We start from the raw sequence: 14,275 nt of genomic DNA, 5'->3' as shown, positions 1-14,275 counted from the left end.
AGGACGTGGAGCAGCTATTTAGAAGGCCCGTACACCGCCCCTGGAAAAGCACTTGCGAAAACAGCCCCATCTACCCTCTGGCACAGTAAGTACCCCGCTTGGTCCTGAAGAAGCCCGTACACTTGTATACCACAAGGCATAGATAAGAATGTTTGCAGCAGCCTTATTCACCATAGCCCTGAACTGGAAACAACACAATGATTACCAGCGGCACGGATTAAACTTTGTCTAGTCACACTGTAGGCTACTACAGAGCCACGAGCATAAACGAACTGGACACACAACACGGTGAATTCTCAATGCTGAGCCCAGGACAGCAGACACAATCAAGTATGTGCGACGTGATTCCATTTATATCACATTCCAAAGTCATGCCGTGCTAACTGTCAGGGCTCGAAGACAGAAGAGTCCCTGCCTTGGGCAGGGGGTGACAACTGGGGAGGGCCATTGAGCAAGACTTACCGGGAGCTGGCAGGGCTCTCTTTCTTGATCTGGGTGATTAATTGCATGTAGAACAACACATGAGATCCATGTTACAAAACCATCCAGCTGCGTATTCAGAATTTGTGCACCTTTCCGCATGTGTGTTGTAATTAGATAAAGTTAATTAAACAATCAGAAAAAAAAGAAAACTATTCGACCTTCATTCAAGGGCACTCCCACCTTAAACCTGATCCCCCAGGGCCTTCTGGAGAGGCAGCCAATTTGTTTCCACCACTCTGAGCAGCCTGGGATGGACTCCACACCAGATCTAGGGCAGGCAAAGTCCTTGGCATTTATCAGATCTGCAAGGTCATCGGAGGGGAAAGAGGCGTCGGAGGCTTTGATGCCTGACTAGGCCGGGGAGCCCACAAAAGTCCTAGAAAGTTTGGCACACCAGCCTCAATCAGGGTGAATCATAAAGGAGCACTCCAGCCCGGGCCTGTGCAAGATCTGGGCACACGGAGGCTGTGGGTGAGAACATTTCGATTCAGTAAGAGCTATAGCGGGTCTGCTCTCCTGCCCTGAGCCGCCATCCTCAAACAATCCCCCAGCTGTATTAATCCCCTAAAAGGGCTTCGATAAAAATCTACTAAAATTAACTCAGTAGAAACTCTTTTGTAAAGGAATACTCATCCTTCAGATACATTTCGTGTTGGTGAGGTTTCCATGTTCAGATGACAGGTTTCTCAAAGCAGGGTCTGCTTTTTTCTTTTTTCTTTTTTTATAATGGGCTCCAATTTTCCGCGAAGAGAAGGGAGAGAGGTTGGTTCATCTGGTGAGCCACAGCAGGAAGTCTAACTCCAGGTAGAAGAATCAGGCCTCCCCTCAATGACAGTGAATTGCATACTGGCATTGTCTGTGTGCCTTCATATATGTGATAAAACATTAACAATGTAATTAGAAGTTGCGGGTCCCTGGCTCACACACAAATTGGTGACAATAAGCACAATCTAGAGTATTATCCGATTTAACCAATAGTTGTGCTGTGCTAACAGGCACGGAAAAACCAGCCACCAAAAATCGCAGACTCGTGGTGAACGCCATATGTTTAATAAAAATGCATAGAGTGAGTGCATGGGTCTTGGCAGAGCTGGCTTTACATTTTGCAAGCTGTAGACCATTGTAGCGTGCCTAGAATCGTCCAATGGGCTTGACTTCACCCAACAAATACCCTCATAGACTTGGGTGATTCCCCCCAAGGAGCTCTACAGCAGGGCCTCCGTGCCCCCAGTAAATTTGGGAAGGTCTGTGTTCAAGTGAAACACACTTGTGTCGACAAGGCATTTAATGGATAAGAGGCTCCAGTCTCTAGGTGAGGACCCCCTCCAGCTGGGGGTGGGGTGGGGGAACAGACAACCTGGCGGTGTCTTTCCAAATTAAAAATGCACGTGGCCTCCGCCCCAGCGACTCCAGTCCCTGGCACCTTCCCTACAGAGACATTCCCAAAAGTACCAAGTGAGGTGTGGACCAGGATATTCGTGGGTGGCATTGTTTAGAATAATAAAGGCCCGGAAACAGCCCCGCTTTCTCTCTAGGGGGTCTGGCAACACTATCTCGGAGTGGGCGCGGCAGCCCAGCCAGCGTTTACTAGGAGCCAGGCAGCCTTCGAGAGCGTTCTCTCATGGAATCTGCGCAGAGCGCTCTGAGGTAGACGCCGTTATTAACCCCAGTCCCCAGATGAGGAAACTGAGTCCCTAAGAGACAGACTCACGGGTTTCAACACTAAATGAGTTTTTGTAGCCGAGCAGGGATCTAAACTCCAGAGTTTATGCTCTTTTCCCTCTTCGTGATAAAGTATCTTCCCAGTGAAAATTTGAATCACCAGTTCAACGGAATCCCCTGGAGCCATAAAGAAAAGACAAGACAGCTCTATGTGTGCTCACATCACGTGGTTTCCAGATAGATGAAGTGAAAGAGCCAAAACGCAGAGCAGTGTGGGGGAACATCGCCATTTATAAGGGAGGAAAAAAAGTTTATAAATATATTGTGGACTATCTTTACAAAGAGGTACAGGAAGCTGGTAAGTTGGGGGCCTCCGAGAAAGGAAACTAAGTAGCGGCTGGAGGAAAAGTTGGAAGAAAAACTTACATTTCTATTTTGAATGTGTTTTTAATCTTTTATTTTATTTTGAGGTGATCTCAAATTTATAGAAAAATGGCAAAGAGCTAACTATACCCTTCATCTAGATTCGCCAATTGTTACTGTACTTGAATTTTCTGTTTTACTGTGTCCATATAGTATCTCTTGGAAATAAAAACTAATAGGACCAGGTAAACAAGCATTTTCTACCTCAGAAGTTCTAGAGAGTATATGATGTTAGATGTTCAGTCTCTCAGAAGGAAGCCAACTGCACAGCTTTTTCAGGAAGTCAACCTTGAAACACTCAACCTCTGGAACAGATGCTTCTTCACCCAGAAGAATGTGCCTGAGCCTAGGGTTGTAGAGAAGGGGCATAAGGAGGCTTCCAGAAGTTCAGAGCTGAGGCCAGAGGCAGCTGTGCCTTGTTCCAGGCATTGGGCAGGACAGCGCAGGGACAGGGCAGGACCACAGCAAGTGGGGACGAAATGAAGGTATGCCAGGTGTCCGGGCTATGCCAGCGAGCCCTCCCAATCCTACCTTAGTCCCTTTTATCATCTGCTCAGGCCCTGGTGCCACTGAGTTCAGTGCCTGAGATGGACTGAAGTCCCTCACCCTGTGAGCCAGATACCAGGGGAAAAACCCAAGTCTCAAGACAGGGAGGGCAGAGGTGAATTTTCTGCCACCTTTAAAGGCCTTGCCTCCCCTGAGCACTTGCTACTTAATCCAGGAGCCTGTCACTTGCCTCCTTCCCAGCCCAGTCACTGGGGCTCTGCTACCCTATAATCATCTGCCCTGATTTTTCCAGAGCTTTTCAAGGGTCATCAGCCTGTTTCTTGTGTGCGTCATTCTTTCCTGCCCTCACCCTCACCTGGGATTTTTGTGAAGCCACAGCTGTGTCTCCAGTTCAGACTGGGGCTCCCTGAGGGCATGTCTGTATCTTCCACTCAGACTGAGATTCTTGAGGCCAGGGCTGTGTGTCCCCCTCAGACTGGGGTTCCCTGAGGGCAGGGCTGTGTCTCCCCCCTCAGACTGGGGCTCCCTGAGGCAGGGCTGTGTCTCCCCTCAGAATAGGGTTCTTCAAGTCAGAGACCTTGGAGAGCCATAGACTGGGCACTCTCCCCCTCCTCTGTCCATCCCTTTTGGTTCCAAAGCCAAGGCTGTGTGCAGGCCCCTATTTCACACACTTTCCAGTCTGGGTGCAAGCACCCCCTGAGGCCTTTTGCCTTCCTGCAAGGCCTGTAGCCTACAGCAGCGGGCCAGTGGTGGGGCCGTTGCATAACAGCGGCCTGGCCGCAGGTTTCCGATGATTCAGCACTACGGGCTACACGGGACTTGTGCGGGGCCAGACCCAGCACAGGGCTCCTCAGAATCAAGGGACAGGAGGTCCAAGGAATCTGGTTCACCTGGGACTCCACAATGTAACCCTGACACACTAAGAAGGGGACACCCTTCCTGGGCCCCTCCTGGCTGCCCTGAGCCTGAGTATATGTACTTGGGCCTGGGTAGGGGTTCCAGCCTGGTGTCGAGCCAGGAGAGCCATCTCACCATTGAGAGCCCCATTGTTGGGGCCATAAACCCCTTCAGCAGGGTGCAGCCCTGGAGGAGAGGGGCCTGGAGGCCAGCAAAGGAACCCCAAGGGCCAGCCTGGGCCTGGGGGGCCAGCTTGGCAGTTCTTTTTCAAACCACTAGGTGTCACTTCCATTTCAAAGGAACCCACTGGTTGGAATTTTCCCCAGTCAGGTGCCCCCATCGGGTCTTGGGTCTTAAAGGCACACAGGCCACAGGAGAAAACTCCACTTTCTTCTGAGGCCCCAGATGCTGGAAACCTGGCCAGGAGCAGCCTCCAAGCCTGAGCTGAGGCTTTCCGGAGCTCCATAACATCCCACCCCACCTCTGCAGAGAGCCAGAAGGGGCAGAGCCCCGTCTCCTCACCAGCCACCCGCCCTAAAGGTTATTATGGGGACGGTATGTCCCGAAACCAAAAATAAAACACAGGGTCAAACTACTGTGAGTATATTTAGGGGGACAACACCTGAAAGAGGAGATATATACCCCCAGAGATCCTACTCAGGGCCAAGAGATTCTGGATTCACCAGGGCTGTGTAGTCCATCTCCCTGGCTTCCGACTGTCAATATACTAGCCACGAATTTCTGGTGAGGCGAACTCTGAAGGGAGGTTTGAGGAGCCCTGCTTTTTTCCACCTGTATCCCCAATATTCAGCTGATGCCTCTTGGTTGACTGGTGTCCACCATAACAATTACAATGCATTTTATTCCACGGCAGGCCCCCAACGACGATCATAAGGTTAATATCCTTTTAACTCCATTTCACAGATGGAGAAACAGAGATGTGGAGAAGGTTAGGAGAGAAAGCTCTTTCCCGGAGTCTTGCTGCTCTCACTTCTCCTCCCTCAGTCAGACCCCCACCGGGCCGGGGCCGGGGTCCAGCTGGTGGCTTTTACCCACAGCTCAGGTGGCTGCTTCAGGACACATTGCCTTAAGCTCATTAATTAGCACGGGCTTCTACCCAGTGGTTTCCAAACTTGGTTGCACATTAGAATCACTCGGGGAGCTTTTAAAACTCCCAATGCCCAGGTTGCCTCCATACCAGTGAATTCAAAATACGGGGGAGCTGGAGTGAGAGCCATCATTGGAATGATTTTGAAGATGTCTAAGAGGATCCACTGAGGGGCCAAGTTTGGGGAGTAGTGCCAACCGCCTGACGGCTGCGGATTTATCCATGTGTCTGTGGGGATGAGGAGTGTGGGCTGTGGCACAATTAGTGATGACTGGGCTTATATTTTATAAGAGGGTGCTCAGTCATCAAGACCTCACCCTTTAGGCCGGCGGATGGTGGTACTTTCCTCCAGAGGAAGGACCGAAGCACAGAGAAGTGAGGTGACTTGCCCGGGGCCTCAGCTCCTAAGTTAGCAGAACTAGGCCTAAAAGCCAACTTTAGAGTTCTCAAACACATTCTGGGCCCCTCTGGAGTTCTCTAAACAGAGGCGCTGGTCTTTGAGGATAATGCCTCTGAGACAAGGTCAGCTTCGTCCAGAGCTGTTAGCTTGACACAAAGAAAACAGTTCCCAGTCAGCATCTGACCCCTTACCCCGGCCACTGAGTGACAGCCAGTCATAACCACCAGTGACCCTTTATCTCAACCACTCCAGGCTCACTCCATCCTGGACGCAGCTTGACCCCTAACCCTGACCACCACTGACCCTTTATTGAGACCACAGGCTGTCCTAACACCGGCCACTGTCCCACTCATGTGGAGCACGGCTCAGAATGTGCAGTGCTCTGGGGAAGCCAATCACAACAGAAGGAACTAGCTCAACATATGATAATCACTAACAAGAACAGAATCAACACACGGAGGCCCGTGGACAAGACAGGAGGCGTACTTGTAGCCATGAGTTCTTAAAAGGATCTGGAATATGACTCTCTTAACCATTAGGTTCCCCAAAGCTAGAAAACCTCCAGCCAATCCTCCCACCTCCCACCTTCTGAACTCTGTGTACCCAAGTCTCACACTTCCCCATTGTCTGATCAGACACACATGCATGCACTCACGCGTACACACACACCCACACACACACTGTCATACTCACATACCCCCTTGCTCCTGCTGTCCCCAGGCTGGAATGCCCTTCCGCTTCCCCACATCCATTCTCCAGGATCCCCCAAGCCTTTGCCGCCCCAGGAAATCTACAAGGCCTGCAGGGTCCCATGATGTCCATGGTTACTGACCCTCTCAGTAAGTGTCACCAGGCCCAAGACAACCAACAGCATGTCGCTGAAGCCCCTTCGCCAGGTGAGGAGGTCAGGGCCCATGCAGCCGTGGAAGGGAAGTTCAGATGGCAATAGGGACACTTGCCTTCACATGCACTCATATATGCACACACTCACCAAGTGTGTTTATAGAGTTTGGAGCAACTGTAAACTTGGCTGGCTCTGGCTGCCCCCAGGAGAGGGAGAACCATAAACACCTCCTGCTCCAGCCAGTTCCTCCCACAAGTCAAGTCACCCCCCGGGATCTGGACGCCTCACTATCTCAGGGAACGGGCTGTACCCATCCACTTTCTGCTCAGTGAGTGACACTCACTCTCCTGTCCTCAACACAGGAGAAGGGCTCCGTCCCAGGGCTCTGCTTGAGGTTCTCCTGAGCCTTTGCCCCAGCTACCTCTACCCTTGGGAATGCCTCACCCTTCTCTTCTTCCAGGCAACCTGGCCACCCCAAAAGGCTCATGTTAAGTCTTACCTCCTCTAAGACACCTCCACTGATCTCCATCACACATAATAAATACTTTCCCAGAAGGGGTTTTAGGACAAGAAAAAAAAAAAAAAAGCATCTGTGGAATAAGACCTCATATTTCACTATTAGAAACTCATTCCTTTGGCTTAAGAATTGCTCTCTCCTCCGGAAGGATCCCCAGGTATTGATTGCAGTCAATATGTAGGCAGACACCAGCTTGGAGCACATGTTCTGGCTCAAACTCTGTCACTACACATTTGGTGGGGGAGCTTGGCCTTTCTCAGTGCACAGCGGGGGGAGGGAGGGGTACCCCAGAAATCTCCAGGGCCCCTCAGCTCCAGTAGATAGTGACTCCTCCTTCCAATTTTTTTTCCATTTTTTGCCAGGAAATCACACACTTGCCCTTGACACTTTGAAATGTTGCCATAACTTTAAAGGGGAAGAGCAGTCCTCCTGAGTCGAACCTGAAGCAGGACACAAATAGGTTAGCTGTAGGAGGGCACTTCCAGACTGTGCAAGGCTCAGGGAACTGTAGGGCGAAACCACAGGTTGTCTCCTCTGGAAATCTTTAAAATGCAGGAAAGATGTTCCTCGAAGGCCAAGTCTGACTTTGCTGGATGTGGCCCTTTTATTATTACTATTAAAAAGAGAGAGCGTGTGACCTCTCTTCGAGCAAGGAAGGGGGGAGCAGGCGTTGATGGAGTTCCCAGTGCCGAATGATGGAGAGCTGAATGCACCCAGGGCCTCACCCCCACCTCTTCCATTGTCCCCTGTTCTCCTTAATGAAGGCTCAAACCAGAGCAGCCAATGAGGCTTAGAAAATCCGCCTGTTGTGTGAGGGGATTTTCCATAAATCTCCCTCATTCAGGCTGCGACAGCCCCGTGCCCTGTGGAGGGAGGGCTGCCCGACTCCTGGGGACCCTCATTAAGAACAGGTGCTTTCTAGCCAGCTCCCTGCTCCTCTGGGCCCCTCAGCTGTCTGGGGGGCTTGGGGGTGGAAGAGGAAACCCGCCAGGCTCCTTGGAGCGTCCTCCAAAGAAAATGACCTTGGACCCCTTCAGGCCTTCCAGGGCAATGAAAGGGGCTCTCGCTCACCGACAGCATGGCAGAGGGTTGGGCGGCACAAATTTGCTTGCCACCCATTCAGGTCCCCCCTGGGAAACTTCACAGACCTGTACTGGGAAGTATGGTAGCCACTAGCCACATGTGGCCAGTTACTTTTAAAGGAATTAAAATTGGGTTTTCATTCAGAGGCACAGTTGAAGGGCTCGGTGGCCACATTAGGCTAGTGGCTCCTGTATCCAACAGAGCAGATCTAGAACACACCCACCATCTATTCTCTTGAACAACTCTCCTTATAACCAGTACTAGACAGAGCCGCTTCCCATGGGCAAGGAGGGACCTGCTCAAGGCAGAAATTCCGGCATCAACAATAGGAGCAGAAGTCTGGTACTGACAATGGAGAACTCTCCAAGGACTCAGGGAGCCCCATCTGAGGGAGAGATACAGTCCTTGTCCTCAGGGAGCTGCCAGCCCAAAGAGGGTTAAATAATTCCTTGGCCAGATCTTGTTTTCCAGAGCAGGTGAGGACGCAGGGTCCAGCTGTCACTTAGCAGACTCATTAGCGACGTCTTCTGGGCCTTGCCCTCCCCAGGGGTAATTATTAACAGGCCTCAGGTGTGAGAGACCTGCAGCCAAGGCCCCGCCCTCCCAATGCCACTGCCGCTGCCGAATGGGCCAGCTGGGCATCCTGGGGTCCCAGAGCTGAGAGTCCCACCTGGAGACAGCCCAGGCCCGAGTCCTGCCCTCCAACCCCCCACACGGAGCCAACCTTGCTTCGTGTTTGATAAGACGAACATCCAGCTGGGGAACAGGGCGCTGACCAGGAGAGTTGCCAGCCTACCACCTCCTCATGAAACCATGGAGACCACTCTGCATTGGGGATGCATCCCTGCAGCCTCAAAGGGGAAAGTCTAATCCCCCCAAATCTGGGCACGGCCTGTAGCCATGTCAGCAGGAATTTTCCACATGTGCTGAGATTTCTGTTTGCCTTCCCCATTAGCTCAACAAGCATGGATGGAAAGATGACTAAGGTAATTAGTGACTGTAGCCATCAATCAGGGACCAAGGGGCCAGGCCAGGACGGGTTGCAGGGGCTGGAGTGGGACTGAGGAGGCTGTGAGTCAGCCAGAAAGCAGGAGGGCACAGGGGCCTACGCTGGGCCTGAGAACCTCAGGCCTGAGGAAAGGGGACCCAGGAACAGAGACAGTAAATGGTGGCTTCAGCCTCGTTACCATGGAAACAGCTCCAAACAGGCTCCTGCTACCAAAGAGGGTACAAGTCCCTAATGGGTCAATGGGCAAAGGGTCATTGACAAAGGACTGGGGAATGCCACCGGAGAGCCCAGCCCAAACCTCTTGCTGATGGATACAGAAAAGCAGGTTTTTAGAAACTTCCTGTGGCACATCCCAAGCAGGCCCCGGCCGTCCTCCACTTCAACAGGCTCCTGATTCTTTTGATCATATGCTTCCATTAATAAAAATTCTGTGATTCTGTGATATGTGTCTCAGCATATGCATATTGGTTTAATTTAGATATACTACCATATTAATAATTATGTACATTATTGAAAAATATGCCCCAAATAGACATTTTTAAAGGGTGAAAGAAAAAATAAATAGAAACTTCCAGTGCCTTCCCGAGTATTGATGGGCCAGCCTTGCACACCGTGTTTCAAGACCACTGAGGTACTTCAAGAGTGTGGGTGACACATTGCTAACTGAGCTCCTTAAATGAGCAAATGTTTCTGTGTTTGCGAATTCAACATCAGCCAGTCTTTCCAGGTTAAGGTTAAGATTAGTTGCTATCTCAAAATTGGTTTGAACTTGAGCTGACCCTCATGCTGGGGGAGAGATGGTGGCAGCACTGGCGACGTCAGCTGACAATGGGCTCAGAGTGCTCCCCAGCCCCCATCGTGACTATGCTGTGTTCTTCCCTCTGTGTGGACCATTGCCCTGCCGCTCTCTCCGCCCCTGAAAGCGAGTCATCCCTCCAAACACCAGTTCTGCTCTCTTCTCTTCTCTGGGATATCTTCACTAGGTCTCGGGCTGGTCAAGTGTCCTACCTCTATGTTCCCACGGCCCAGGATGGATACCTCCATGCTGGTATTTGCCCGGGCTGTGCTGGAATGATGTGTTTAACCCTCTGTTCCCTTGCTAGACTGTGAAGTCCTACAGGGCAGGGGCGGCTCGGCTCTTCTTTGTCTCCTCAGCGGCCAGCGCACATAGACACGGACAGAAAAACAAACCTGCTCCTATCCCCACAGTACTCCCCATTCTGATGTTTTGTTTTGTTTTGTTTTTAAAGATTTTATTTATTTATTTGACAGAGACCACAAGTAGGCAGAGAGGCAGGGAGGAGGAAGCAGGCTCCCTGCTGAGCAAAGAGCCGAATGCAGGGCTCGATCCCAGGACCCCAGGATCATGACCTGAGCGGAAGGCAGAGGCTTTAGCCCACTGAACCACCCAGACGCCCCCCCCCACCCCCATTGTGATGTTCTGAGCCCTCCTGGCTTCATATGTAGAGCAGCCCAGGAAGGCCAGGGACTTGACACCAAACCCCAGGATCTCTCAACCAACGACCACAGGATGGAGGGGGATGATACCCGAGCTCACTTCCACTTGGGTGGTCACTTGGAGGTGACTATTCTATCCAGTCTCCAAGGGGTCCCCAGTGCGGCCCGCCCCAGGTGCCCACAGCAGGCATCTGCCCAAGCCTCCTTTCCCTGCCTCACTTCTCACTCCCTGACCACCAGTTCACGGGATCACCTCCCAAATCAGCTACTGGTGCTCAATCCCTCATCTTGATGGGGAACCAGCCCAAGACACCAACCTAGAGTTAGGTGCTTGACACATTCTAATCAAGGAAGGTCTATTGAGCAAATTCTGTGTCCCAGCCATGGAGGGTTCAAAGAGCGGAAAGCTCACTGGGCTGGAGCAGTAGCAGAAAGTTCCTGAGAAGGTAGATGGAACTGAGCCATTGGGGCCGGTGGGGGTGGGGGTGGTGGAACAGGCAGACAGCAGTGGAGATGGAATTCCCAGGAGGAGGAAGGACAGGAGCCAAGGAGGCTGGCAATCAGGCAACCAATCAAGAGGGCAATGAGGAAGCACTAAATGACACATCTTATCCCTGCCACAGGAGCTTTTCCCTTTTCCATGCCTCGTTCACAGTTTCCTCTTTCCTTGAATTCAGAGCCTTGGCAGCTAAACCTGGGGCTTGGCATCTTGGGGGAGGGGCTTCTCAGAAATTCCATGCGCTGGCAGAGAAGCAAGCCCCCTCCCTGCCCCCTCCCTTTGGAACAATCCTCATTAAGAGCTTTCCCAAGACAGGCAAAGGGATTAGGCTGACTTCTGGGAAGGCGGCTGCCTCCACCTGCCCCTCTCCCCATGTCTGCAGAAGGGAGCCGAAGGAAGGAGCCAGGGATTCTCTAGGCTCCTCTGCGGATCATTAGGTACAATTAAAAGCAGGCGGGGGGAAACAAATCTGGGCATGCTGATAGTGGACCCTGTAAATGCCCTCATCCACTCTAGTTTCTGGGGGTCCTGCTTTAGCTGGCAGCCATCCAAGCAGTGGCATCCACCATTCCTGGCCACCTACACTCAGTCAGAAAGTCCCCACCCCTTAGAGCTGAGCTTAGAGAGGTCTGGACTAGGGGTCCAGATACTTGCACCCTGCCTGCCTCTTCCATCTGCTGGTTGAAAGACTTTGGCTGAGTCCCTTACCTTACATGTGACTTAGTTTCCCCAGCTGTACCATAAAGGGACTGGGTACTGCCAGAGTCACTTCAGCTCCGGTGTTTCATATTCTAAGTCTGAGCTGCTTTGTGTCCAAGATTCTTCAGTCCAGAGAGTATGGGGTGCTGACCCACAGATCATACTCAACGGCTCCGGGGTCCCAGGCCGGCGCCCAGGTGCTGTTGCAAACACTGTGGCATTCAGACGGAAAGAGGCCTAGCATCTGAACACTCAAGCACGTTCCAGGGGGAGAAGATCCTACAGCAGCCCTTCTCTGAGCCTCCCATGCCTCAGCCATGTCAGGCCCACATATTTCGGGTGAAGTTGTCTCTGACCCCTCCTTGAGGAATGAATCTCCAGAAAGAGTGCTGATCCCCTAGAGCAAGAGTAGTTTCACATAGAACAAATCATGAAGTTAACCTCGTTTTCTCCTTCTACAGGGTCTCTGGTCCTGAGGGACACCACGAATATGGTGAGTCTAGCAATATAGTCTAGCAAGCAATAGGGGCTTGGCATCTAGTCATTCACTAGAGCCTCTAGAGTCCTATGGTTCCCCTATACCACAGAGGAGCAACCTAGAAAAATGGCATGGTCTTTGGTAGAGGAGGTTAAATAGTTTTTTTTTAAAGATTTTATTTATGTATTTGACAGAGAGAGATCACAAGCAGGCAGAGAGAAAGAGAGGAGGAAGCAGGATCTCCGCTGAGCAGAGAGCCCGATGCAGGACTTGATCCCAGGACCCTGGAATCATGATCTGAGCCAAAGGCAGAGGCTTAACCCACTGAGCCACCCAGGAGCCCCAGGTGGAGGAGGTTAAACCTCAGGGCAACTTCCTCACTGATATGAGGTCCCAGCAACCTGGCCATGATCTGGGAGAAGGCTCTAAGCTGATACACCCAAGGCCCCACCCAACCCATCCATAGGCAAAGATAAGCTGGTGTGGCTTTTCCAGGTGCCTTCAGATCCGGAGATGATGACTTGGGTGGGTCCTGCTGCAGTTAGAGTCTCTCCCTGGGCCAGGTGTCCACAGATTAAAGCAAATAGGGTCAGGTCCTTGCACCCTGCCTTGACAGCTTGGCTCTGGGAAATCCTTCACTCCCTAACAGAACACTGCATCCTTCACCTCCCAGGCGTGCATCTTGTGAATAAAAGTATGTCCAAGTTAGAACTATAGTAAGATACAATTTTTCACCTATCAGATTGGCAAAAAAAAAAAAAAAAATTTCCGGTAGCACACTTTGTTGGCCAGGCTGTAGGGAAATAATCACACTCATCCATTGCTGGTGGGAGTTCAATTGTTACAACCTCTGCAGAGAACAATTAAGCAATATGTATCAAGATTACAAACACATATAACCATTGACCAACAATTCCAGGTCTGAGAATTGATGCTACAGATATACCTTGTACGTGCGAAATGACGCATGTACGAGATTATTCACTGCAGCATTGTTTGTAAAAACTAAAGAAGGAAATGACCTAACTCAACAAAGGACTGGTTGAATAAATGACAGATCAGCCATACAATGGAATATTATGCAGCTGTAGTAAAAAAAAAAAAAAAAAAAAGCTCAAGGCATTCTTTACATACCACTATCAAGAGCCCTCTGAGATGGAGTAAACTGAAGAAGTAAGATACAGAACCATGTGTAAAGTATGTTACCTTTTTTGGAGAAAGGGGACAAAATAAGAATAGAAATTTTAAAATTCATGCCTTCCCTCACAGAGGCAAGGCAAAAATTCAAGGGACTTGGAAGGGACTTGAAAAGGACTTGGAAAGAAATTGCCCTACCCACCTCTCCACCTTGGAATAAGAATATAAGAATAGATCCTTTTGTAGTTTATAAGCATGATGATTGGGTGTTCGTGCTCCTGTGTGACATGTGCCTCCCTTAAACCTTGTCATGACCTCAGCACATTACCCATCTGATGTGGAAAAAAGAAAAAAACAAAGAATGTAAGAATAATCCTGTTCTCAGACCTGCTTCTTATCCCTCAGGGCCTTTGCACTTACAATCTAGCCTCCTTGCTCCTTCCCTGACCTCATTAATACCAATTGTCCTTGGCCAATGAGGAAAAAGCAGAGGCGGTGCTTAATATGTAAATGAGGCATTGGGTCCAGTAGTCGCCAGCCACTCTCAGGTCCCCCTTCAAAGGAACAAAAACCTGTATTCTGGAGGTCCCTAGTTTGTTCACACTGCAAGTGATGATTTGGTTTCAGCACTGAAGTGTATGTGTCCTCCCTTTGAAATCAATTGCTTGTACTGTTTTCTTTGTACTTAAACAGCAAATTGATTTTCCTTTTGAGTTGTGCAAAAGCTGAAAGTGAAAGGCATTTTATATCTAGTTGTATGTCTGCATATATCTAAGCAAACTTGATTTGAGTTAATACTGGGGTCCCATGAGAATATTTTTCCTTGAAATGAGGTCCTAAACATTACTGATGGTCGAGAAGAATCTGTTTGATTACAAGCTTGTCAAGAGCCTACAAGAAGTCTTTTCTTCTTTTGAGGGTGAAGGGGATATCTTCTCAGGAACGCAGTAAGTGCTTAGTTAATGTCTGTCAAAGTAATGATCTAATTTAAGTAGGAGTCTCAGCAGCAAGCAGGCAAGGTCCTGTCCCTCTCCCTCCCTGATGCAATTGGCAAGGAAGCCAGAACTTCAT

The 14,275-nt window shown here is 50.3% G+C and overlaps 1 non-coding gene across 1 annotated transcript; it reads left to right on the top strand.

The window, feature by feature from the left end:
* Positions 1-13,438: 13,438 nt before the first annotated feature.
* On the top strand, positions 13,439-13,542 carry LOC116589628. The gene has a single exon (XR_004285387.1). It is a non-coding gene; the product is annotated as a small nucleolar RNA U13 (small nucleolar RNA).
* Positions 13,543-14,275: the final 733 nt, after the last annotated feature.

Source organism: Mustela erminea, chromosome 4 (genome assembly GCF_009829155.1).
Source record: "Mustela erminea isolate mMusErm1 chromosome 4, mMusErm1.Pri, whole genome shotgun sequence".
NCBI classification, from domain to species: Eukaryota; Metazoa; Chordata; class Mammalia; order Carnivora; family Mustelidae; genus Mustela; species Mustela erminea.
This window is presented reverse-complemented; position numbering and strand designations above follow the sequence as displayed.